Source organism: Schistocerca piceifrons, chromosome 5, assembly GCF_021461385.2.
Source record: "Schistocerca piceifrons isolate TAMUIC-IGC-003096 chromosome 5, iqSchPice1.1, whole genome shotgun sequence".
Classification (NCBI taxonomy): domain Eukaryota; kingdom Metazoa; phylum Arthropoda; class Insecta; order Orthoptera; family Acrididae; genus Schistocerca; species Schistocerca piceifrons.
This window is the reverse complement of record NC_060142.1, coordinates 95,729,346-95,739,151: the sequence shown is the minus strand read 5'-3', so window position 1 is coordinate 95,739,151 and position 9,806 is coordinate 95,729,346.

The following is a 9,806-nucleotide window of genomic DNA, read 5'->3' as shown; positions in this document are numbered from 1 at the left end:
GTACTGTATGGTCGCAGCACGACTATCAGACAAAAAAAAAAAAAAAAAAAAAAACCATTGTATTACAAATGTGGCGACCTAGGAATGTTGGTAGCCGCACGGGGTAGCCGAGCGGTCTCAGGAGTCTTGTCACGGTCCGCGCTGCTTCCCCCGTCGGAGGTTCGAATCCTTTCTCGGGCATGGGTGCGTGTGTCGTCCTTAGCGTAAGTTAGTTTAAGTTAGATTAAGTAGTGTGTGTAAGATTAGGGACCGATGAGCTCAGCAATTTGGTCCCATAATACCTTACCACAAATTTACAATTATTTTTTAGGAATCTTGGTGATCATACGCTGTCCTGTTTCATTGATGTGACCACCTGTCAAAAGCTTGAATAATCACCTTCTGAAGACTGCTCCAGCACGTGCAGGATGCGAGTCAGTGAGGCTGTGGAAGGAGTAGAAAGGGATGTGGGGCCACGCTGACTGCACTAGGTTTCTCGGTTGGGGATCCAGGAGCGATAAGCCCAATCTAAGTGATCCCAGAGGTTCTCGGTTGGGTTTAAAACCAAGGGTAGTACAATAACGCCATCGTGTCGAGGAAACACAAACTGTATGTAGGACAGATGCATACTTGCATAGTTGATCCATTGCGCCTTCCATAATGACGAAATCACCCAGGGAATCCACGAAAACGTTCTCTGTCTCTCCCCCCCCCCACCTCTTCTCTCTCTCTCTCTCTCTCTCTCTCTCTCTCTCTATCTCTCTCTCTCTCTCTCCTCCTCCTCCTCCTCCTCCTCCTCCTCCTCTGTCCCTCCTCCCACCGATCCGAACAGACACACACACAAACCAAACACCATAAACGCCCACTACGCTTCAAATCTGGGCACCTCACTCAGATAAACGTACCACGAAATAAATGAATACAACACAGCCACAACAACACGCGAAAGCACTGCGCAAGTTCGAAAACCCGTTGAAAATGCCTGTAAAACGACAAAAGTGATAGAAATCAGCGTGTTACCACAAACAAAGGAGACAAACACCACAACATCAAACCCGTAAGTAACACGCAAAATAACGCGATACATATTCATTTTCGTTCGGAAACGGAAATAAACAATAACAAAAATTACGTTTCACTGTTTGCAGATGACGAATTGTAGACTGTGTATGAGACTTACAGCTACCAACATAAACGTTCAACAGCTTCATGTAAGGTATGTAAATTAATGCACACATCCATCCTTTTTCCAAATGAGCTACAAAACCAGAACTTTAGACATATTTAAATAAACAATATAGAACGCATCATCACAGTAATACATATCTCAGCTGTAAGCTGAAAGCAAATATATAATATTTGACAACAATCACTTCATTCTCAAATGTAAATTTTTCGTACCTAATGTTTCCCCCAAAAGTTAATATGTAATAACACTTTCACAGAAAGAAAATAAAGCAACGCACTGAAGATAACACAAAGCGTGCTGAAACATGGCTGGGTAAAATAAAACTCCAAAGGTGTCTTGCATGAGGCTGAATTGCTAATCTAATCATCTAATTCCGCAGACCGTAACACCCTCTCCTCCAGCCTGGGCCCTTCCGAGTATTGTTGCACAGTGTACGATTTCACAAGTTTCACTCCAACCACGGCTATGGCCATGTGTCCGAAGGAGCACAAAACGTGACCCATGTGAAAAGGCAGCTTGACACTCCTCAGTGAACGCCCAGTTGGGTACTGGCTCGCAAATTCCAACCTTCACCGTCGATAAACAGCAGGCAGCATGGCTGCAGGAACCAGGACGCTGCTGCGGAGACCGGTACGCAGCACCGTTCGCCCCGGCCGGCTTGGGGATTTTTTCTGCCCGGGGACTGGGTGCTTATGTTGTCCTCATCATTTCATCATCATCATAATTCGTGACAGTGGCTAGATTGGACTGTGAAAAGAATTGGACAGCGTAAAAATTTGGACTTTGTACAGGTGCTGATGACCACGCAGTTGAGCGCGGCACAAACCAAACATCATCAGCAACGTTCGCTGAACGGTCCTTGGTATGCCCTTGGCCCATTTGGGCGGTCAGCTGCTCAACAGTTTCACATCTGTTCGCCTGCACACATCTCCGCAGTCGTCATTCACCCCTCTCATCCATGGACCATAGTCAACAACAGTTGGCTCGGTGCTGGTTTTAGATAGCACCAGCCTTGGGTGTAAGATATTTCCGAACCAGGGCAAAAGCCGGATAGTGCCGCCCCCCCCCCTCCCTTTCTCGAGCGGCTAATGTTTAACTTATAAAATTAAAAAAAAAGATTAATGAGTTTTCAAAAATATGTTCATTTTGTTGCGCACACCTTTCTAAAGAGTTTGATATGTAAAACATAGACGTTCGAGGTCATGTAAGACATGTTATTTGGTGTTAAGTGTGCCAAAGTGCAGTGCCACGACTCTTCACACAGCGTTCTTCTATCGCACGTCAATGCATTTCGCTTTGTAGAATTCAAACGGGTATATTTTGTAATGGAAGCCATCAAACCTGCACTCAGAGCAGTGGAAATTAAAGCGTCCTGTGATCCTCTCCTGCTCCCAGTCGTCCGATTTGACATACAACCACCTTAAAAAAAACGGAAGAATAAGAACTCATCGGAAAATTTGCACCCTTTATTGTCTATTAGCTAATATAACCTTCTCATTTGTGTGACATAATTTTAAATATAGGAAACATAAAACCGTCGAGACAAGAGACATGCAAGACAGTACACATTTCTTCAATCCTTAGGTCCCAGCATTTTTTTCTCTTTAATCTTGCTACAGCTTTACACGACGTACATTCCTCTCCGCGAAAGAATCTATTACCTCATCAAAATTTGTCAAACGTTTAGCTACCTGAAACATCAAACTGTCGTAGTCTAATACTGAAAAAGCTCTTAATAACAGTGGTACCCAAGACCGACGTGGTTTTTCAATTTGATTAAGTCTCTTTTCTGACTGTCTGCCAGATAAAACAAAATAGGCCTGTCAAATATTGCGGCAATTGTAACACACGCCACATAAGCGAGACTGTTTTGACATAAATGGTGGACCACCAGCAATTGAGGGTGATGCCCTGACAATGACAGCCACCCGTGCTCGCGAAACTTCAGAAAGATCACCAGACAAACGTCTGCCGAAGAACCCGAGGCAGAAGCTAACAGGCAGTTTATCAACAAGTGGCCGCGAAACCCTTAACAATTTTGAACCTAGAATGTATTCAGAAATGGATGTGTTTCAAAATCATGCACTGAATGCTAGGCGCTTTCTGAAACAAAGGCTACTTTTCTTCAAGAATATAATTTGGCGTCCCCTGAAATTTTCGCCCGGAACAGGTAACATTGTTCGCCCCCCCCCCCCCCTCTGTCCCCCCCTCTGTACACACCCCCAACCCCCCCCCGCCCCCCCCGCCCGTTCACCGTGCTCTCCACACCTAGATCCGGGCGTGGATAGCTCCATTTTGTCATGCATGATAAACTTCAACCACGGCGGTACGCAAACTCTTTACAAAATTAGACGTTTCGTAAATGCTTCCACCCTTGACCCGAATGCCAATGATAGCGCCGTTTTGGACGTCATATAAATCGCTTCTTTTCCGCGTTACGACAAAGACAACACTGTTTTTCGCATCCCCCCCCCCCAACCCAACATTTATATATCTTCTACTGCTAGTGCTGCCACCGGTCATCTGTGAGTCGTTATTGCAGATTAACGTCGAACATAGACGATGGTCAAAATTGTTCAAATGGGTCTGAGCGCTATGGGACTTAACATCTGTGGTCATCAGTCCCCTACAACTTAGAACTACTTAAACCTAACTAACCTAAGGACATCACACACATCCATTCCCGAAGCAGGATTCGAACCTGCGACCTTAGCGGTTGCGCGGTTCCAGGCTGTAGCGCCTAGAACCGCTCGGTCACCCCTGCCGGCCGGCGATGGTAACGTTAATGTGAGAGGAACAAGGGGGTGTTAAATGAAAATGAGATAAATGGAAAAAAACTAAGTAAAAATTCAGTGTTTCCGAAGCAATCGTTGTAACTGTTAATGCGTTTGTTCCACTGTGAGACAAGATGGCCACTGCTTTCACAGAAAAATTTTTGTGGTTGCCTACGTAACAGTTGCGGAGTTCATCGTCCGAAGCAATCGACGATCACGAATTCCTCTCTTCAGAGCTCCAAAACTTTGGAAATTGCATTGGGAGAGTTCCGAAGTTAATGGAGGATGTCTGAGGGCTTACCAGCGAAACTTCCACAGCGTATTCGGGGCCCACATGTTGCCAAGGATGTTCCGCTGGATGCTACAGGTGTTTTTGGTATTCTATATGTAGTCTCCTATACAGATGAGTTACACTTTCCTAGAATACTCCCAATAAAGCGAAGTCGACGATTTGCCTATCCTACTACCGACATTAGGTGCTCGTTCCATTTCATAACGCTCTGCAACGTTACGCGTATGTATTTAATTAACATGACTGTGACAAGCAGCATATTGCTGTATCCGAACACTGTAGGGTTCTTTTCCCGTATCATCTGCCCTGACTTACAGGTTTCTGCATTTAGAGCAAGCAGCCATTCATCACACCAAATTTTGTGTGAATCATATTGCATCTTACTAAAGTCATTTAACGATGGCACCCTCTCGTACACTACATATTCACCAGCAAACAGTCGCAGATTGCTGTTCATTCTCTATATGTGATACTTTTTGTGTATATAGATCATAATGTCGTTCCTATCACACTTGCCTGTGGCACTCCTGACGATATCCTTGTCTCTGATGAGCGATCTCCATCCACGGCAACGTATTCGGTTCAAAATGGTTCAAATGGCTCTGAGCACTATGGGACTTATCATCTGAGGTCATCAGTCCCCTAGAACTTAGAACTACTTAAACCTAACTAACCTAAGGACATCACACACATCCATGCCCAAGGCAGGATTGGAACCTGCGACCGTAGCGTTGGCGCTGTTCCAAACTGAAGCGCCTAGAACCGCTCTGCCACACCGGCCGGCAACGTATTCGGTTTTCATGTCGATGAATACTCTGCAAACCAACTAATAATAACTGATTCCCCCCCCCCCCCCATTTACGTGTTCTACTTGAGTCTGACATCGCATGCAGCCAAAGTCTTGCCGAGGATGCTCAACAGAAGGCTATATGGAAAGCTGAAATGCGTAATTGGAGATGAACAATTTGGTTTCAGGTGAGGAGTGGGAACTAGAGATGCCATTGGGCTACTGAGAGTGATAGGAGAGAGGCACATAGAGAAGAAAAGGAAGGTGTATGTTGTGTTCATTGATCCTGAGAAGGCTTTTGACTGTGTCAGATGCGACAAGCTGATGGAAATCCTAAGGAAATATGGAGTTGACTGGAGGGATAGACGGGTAATTAGAAATTTATATTTGAACCAGAGAGCTAGAGTAAGAATAGGAGGTCTGATGAGTGAAACAATTGAACTGGGAAGAGTTGCAAGATAAGGTTGTTGTTTTTCACCAACACTGTTCAATATATATCTGGAAGAAATTTTTAGTGAAAGTTTTGATGGAAGAAGAGGGGTTTGTATAGGGGGTCGGAGAGCGGAGTGTATAAGATTTTGAGAGAGATGGAATAAATGTTAGATGGTCTAAACATAAAATTAGAAGAATAAGGCATGAAGATTAACAAGAAGAAAACGAAAAGCCTGGTAATTAGAGGAAAGGGGAGGAAATGCCATATGAAAATAGGTGGAGAGTAAATAGAGCAAGTGAATAACTTCAGTTACTTGGGAAATGTAATAATGGATGATATGTATTGCTCAACAGAAATTAGGAAAAGAATTGCAATGGCAAAAGAAAGATTCGAGTGGAAACTGAAATTACTTTGTGGACCACTAAACAAAGATCTGAGGAAAAGACTTGCCAAATGTTACATCTTGAGCGTTGCACTGTGTGGTGCGGAGACCCGGAAATTGAGGAAGAAAGAAGATTGGAGGCACTAGAGATGTGGATGTGGAGAAGAATGGAAATAGTGAAATGGGAAGACCGAGCAAGGAATGATGGCGTATTAAGAAGAGTTGGAGGAGAAAGAAACATGCTGAAAGTCATTAGAAAGAGAAAAAGGAACTGGATTGGACATTGTTTGAGGAGGGACTGTTTATTGAAGGAAGGAATAGAAGGGATGGTGGAGGGAAAAAGGGGAAGAGAAAAAAGAAGATATCAAATGCTGGCCAATATCAAAGGAGACAAATATTCAGGAATGAAAAGACTGGCTATGGAATGACAAAGATGGAAGGGGCTTAACCCATGACAAGGCATGCCGTAGGGCAGAATACCATACTACTACTACTACCTGTTCTACTCGCATATGGCGCGTGCAAAGAACAATAATCCACTGTACTATATCAAATTTCTCGTCGTGGTCATTTCGCAATATGTATGTGGGAGGAAGTAAATGTTTTGCAACTCTTGCGAGAAAGTGCTACCTCAAAATGCGAATGGTAATTCTTTCCGCGATGCACAACGCCTCTCTTGTAGCATCGGCCACCAGAGATTGTTATGCATTTCGGTAACGCTCTCGCACCGACTAAATGATCCCATGACAAAACGAGCCCCTCTTCGTTAGATCTCCTGTGTCTCTTCTGTCAATCTTACCTTTGAGGGATCCCATATTGGTGAACAGTACTCATGAATCAGTTGAACCATCACCTTATAAGCCACTCCCTTTGCGCGTGAGTTATGTTCCCTGAAGATTCTTCCTATGAATCTGAGTCTGGCCTCTGCTTTTCCTCCTACGTGCTTCTTGTGGTCATTCCACACGAGGTCGCTCTGGATAGTTACTCGTAAACATTTTCAGCAGATACTGTTTCTAGCATTTTGTCATCAATAATGTACAGTAGTGGATTTCTTGTTCTGTGTGTGTGCAATTCGATACATCTATTTACGTTCACTGGCAACTGCCAGTGCAGGCACCATTCATCAATCCTTTGCAGGTCGTTCTGAAATTCGACACTGTCTTCTGGCATTGATACTTTCTTATAAACAGCCACATCATCTGCGAAGACGCTAACAGAGCTTCCGACGCTTTCTACTAAATCATTTGTATACGCTGTAAACAGTAACGGTCCTATCACCATCCGAGCCGGGTGGTGCACTAGTTAGCACACTGGCCTCACATTCTGGAGGACGACGGTTCAAACCCGCGTCCGGTCATCCTGATTTAGATCTTCTGTCATTTCCCTAAATCGCTTCAGGGAAGTGCCGGGATGGTTCTTTGAAAGAAGACGGGGCTGGTTGGTCCCCTTCCCCAAATCAACCAACCAACCAATACTTCGAATCTTCTTGGGGTATTCTGGAAATTACCTTTACATCTGTCTGTTTTGTTCCATTGAGAGCGAATTCTACAAGCAAGGAAGTCTTGTATCCAGTCGCAAATATTGACAGCTACTCGGCAACACTAAATTTTTTTTCACGAAACGGCAGTGCGAGAAGGTGTCAAACGCCTTTCTGAAGCCAGGGAACACGGGATCAACCTACTATTTTAGAAGTTCTCTAAAGAAGGCCTGATAATCTATTCCGTATGCCTGGGCTTTCGTCAACAGTCTGAAGTGTGGCACGGTGTCAAACGCTCTCTGGAATTCTATGAACACTTCTATGGCATTTCGATTTTAATGTCCAGGAATGTATTTTTACCTATAGCCTGTCGGTGGAACGCAATTTTTGTATTGAGAGTGCAGTTCCTCCGCTGACTTATTACTCTTACGATGCAGTTAGGCAAGGAAATACGTGGGGTGTACGACAGTTCTTCAGTGTGGACGCCCCTGCAGAGGGGAAGCGATGTTGTCTTTGCTGGTGGTGGGTACACGTGGACTTGGGTTACGGAGCGAACGGCGGGACGGCTGTGTCAGCAGCTCTCCCAGGGGATGCCGAAAGAAGGCGTCGCGAATGCAGAGCGTTGCCCCGTGCCTAAGGTCGAAGGTCGAGTTTGCCGCACTGAGCCTACCCTGAGGTCGCAGACAGCCTCCCAGCCGCTTTTGAAATGCTTACGACCAATCAATACCGGCTGCAGGTTGACACCCGGAAGCGAACTGGAATCACCTCCTGTGTCTCTCCCTGTAGTCCTTTCTCGCTCGTTGAAGCACGGTACGATAGCTGAAAAAATTTAAGAAGCCAGCATTTCTTATTCCCTCACAACTGAGTGCCGTGTATACTACAGACGGATCAAGTTGACTAGCAAACGGATGAAGATGCAAATGTGCGTTTAAATAGACGCATTGAAAGATAAGCAGTCTTTGTAGCTCATTTCCACGTCTGTTACCAGAAATAACATGGCTATTTTACGCACGTCCATTCTTGTAAATAAACTCTGCAGATTTAACTGTTTTCTGCTTCCGGTGAGCTATGTGGTCCCAAATTACGTCGAGCGGCACGTTGCGCGTGGTGTACTAGTCTGGTTCTGAGCGAGCACCAACCACATTGAAAATTGTCTTCCGTGTTTCGCGTTGAGAAACAGGCCTCTTGTGAAGACATCAGAAGGGTTAATTTTGGGTCGTTGTGATGGCGTTAGTAGCATAGTGCCTATTTGGCAACGGTGGAAGATATTGGTTATCAGCAAGGCTACCATCTCACAGCAGCGGCGGACTCCTCCACGACCCCAAGAGTGAAGAGCTGTTTCCAAGTGTTCCTCTCCAAGTCTCCATACGCACTGGCCTTGTATCGAAACTTCTACATTTGGCTGTCACGTCATTCTGGCCACAGTAATTTTTGTTCTAGCAGGGTCGGGTTCCCATTGACTCAGTATTTTCCAGAGGCGTCTTTGGTCCAGTTGCTCTGTCCTGCCAGTGACTAACAGTTGAGGGGGCAAATTGACAGACTAGAAATTACAATATACACCAGGCCATCTAGCGACAAACAGCAAATGGGAAGTTCGGACTCTTCAAGCTTTCCCGGCGGATATTCTGTAAAAAGTCTTCACTGGTTTGCCGTCGGATGACGTTGCGCAAATTCCACAATATTTCCTCGGAGCAACTATCCGACACCTTCAGGTGGTTGAACCCTAATGGTGGCCAGGTACGACTGACGAATCCGCACGCCGACGCCCATGTATATAGTACACGCGAGCGAAGAAAGCTCAGGCGTGGAAATGACGCATGCGCAGTGTTTTGCAGATAGATGGGATGGCGCCATACTCAAACGGCCTCTGCCGGAAATCGCAGAGCGTACAAAGCGTACAGCGCACGCTCCGGACGGCCGCTGTGTGATTTTCGGCAGAGGGCATTTGGGTATGGTGCCATCTATCTGAAAATCATTGCACATGCGTCATTTCCGCGCCTGCGCTTTCTCCACGCGCGTGTTCTACACACAGTGGCGTCGACGTCCACATACAGTCAGTCGTACCTGACCACCACCAATGTTCAACCATCTGACGATGTCGGACAGTTGCTCCGAGGAAATATTGAGGAATTTGCACGTCATCCGGCGGCAAACCCGTGGGACTGTTTACAGCAAATGGGAAGTTCCGCTTCTAGTCCCATTGGTAGGTTTAATTCCCCACTAATTGCCATCGTAGATTATATCGTAGTGTCTACGCCAGTGACTAGAATCCCATCATATGCAAATACGAGGGTTGGAACTTCAGTAGTGACAACTGTTTATTTACATCTCGTACAAAATAGATACGTGTTTCAAAGTTTTACTGACTTTCAGACTAGTAACCACCATTGTGTATCACCTGTTGCCAGCGATGTGGAAGTCGTAGGATACTCTTAGACGTGTGTTTTGTTGACAGTTCGAGCGGCGTGGTCTATTGCCCGATGAATCTGTAGC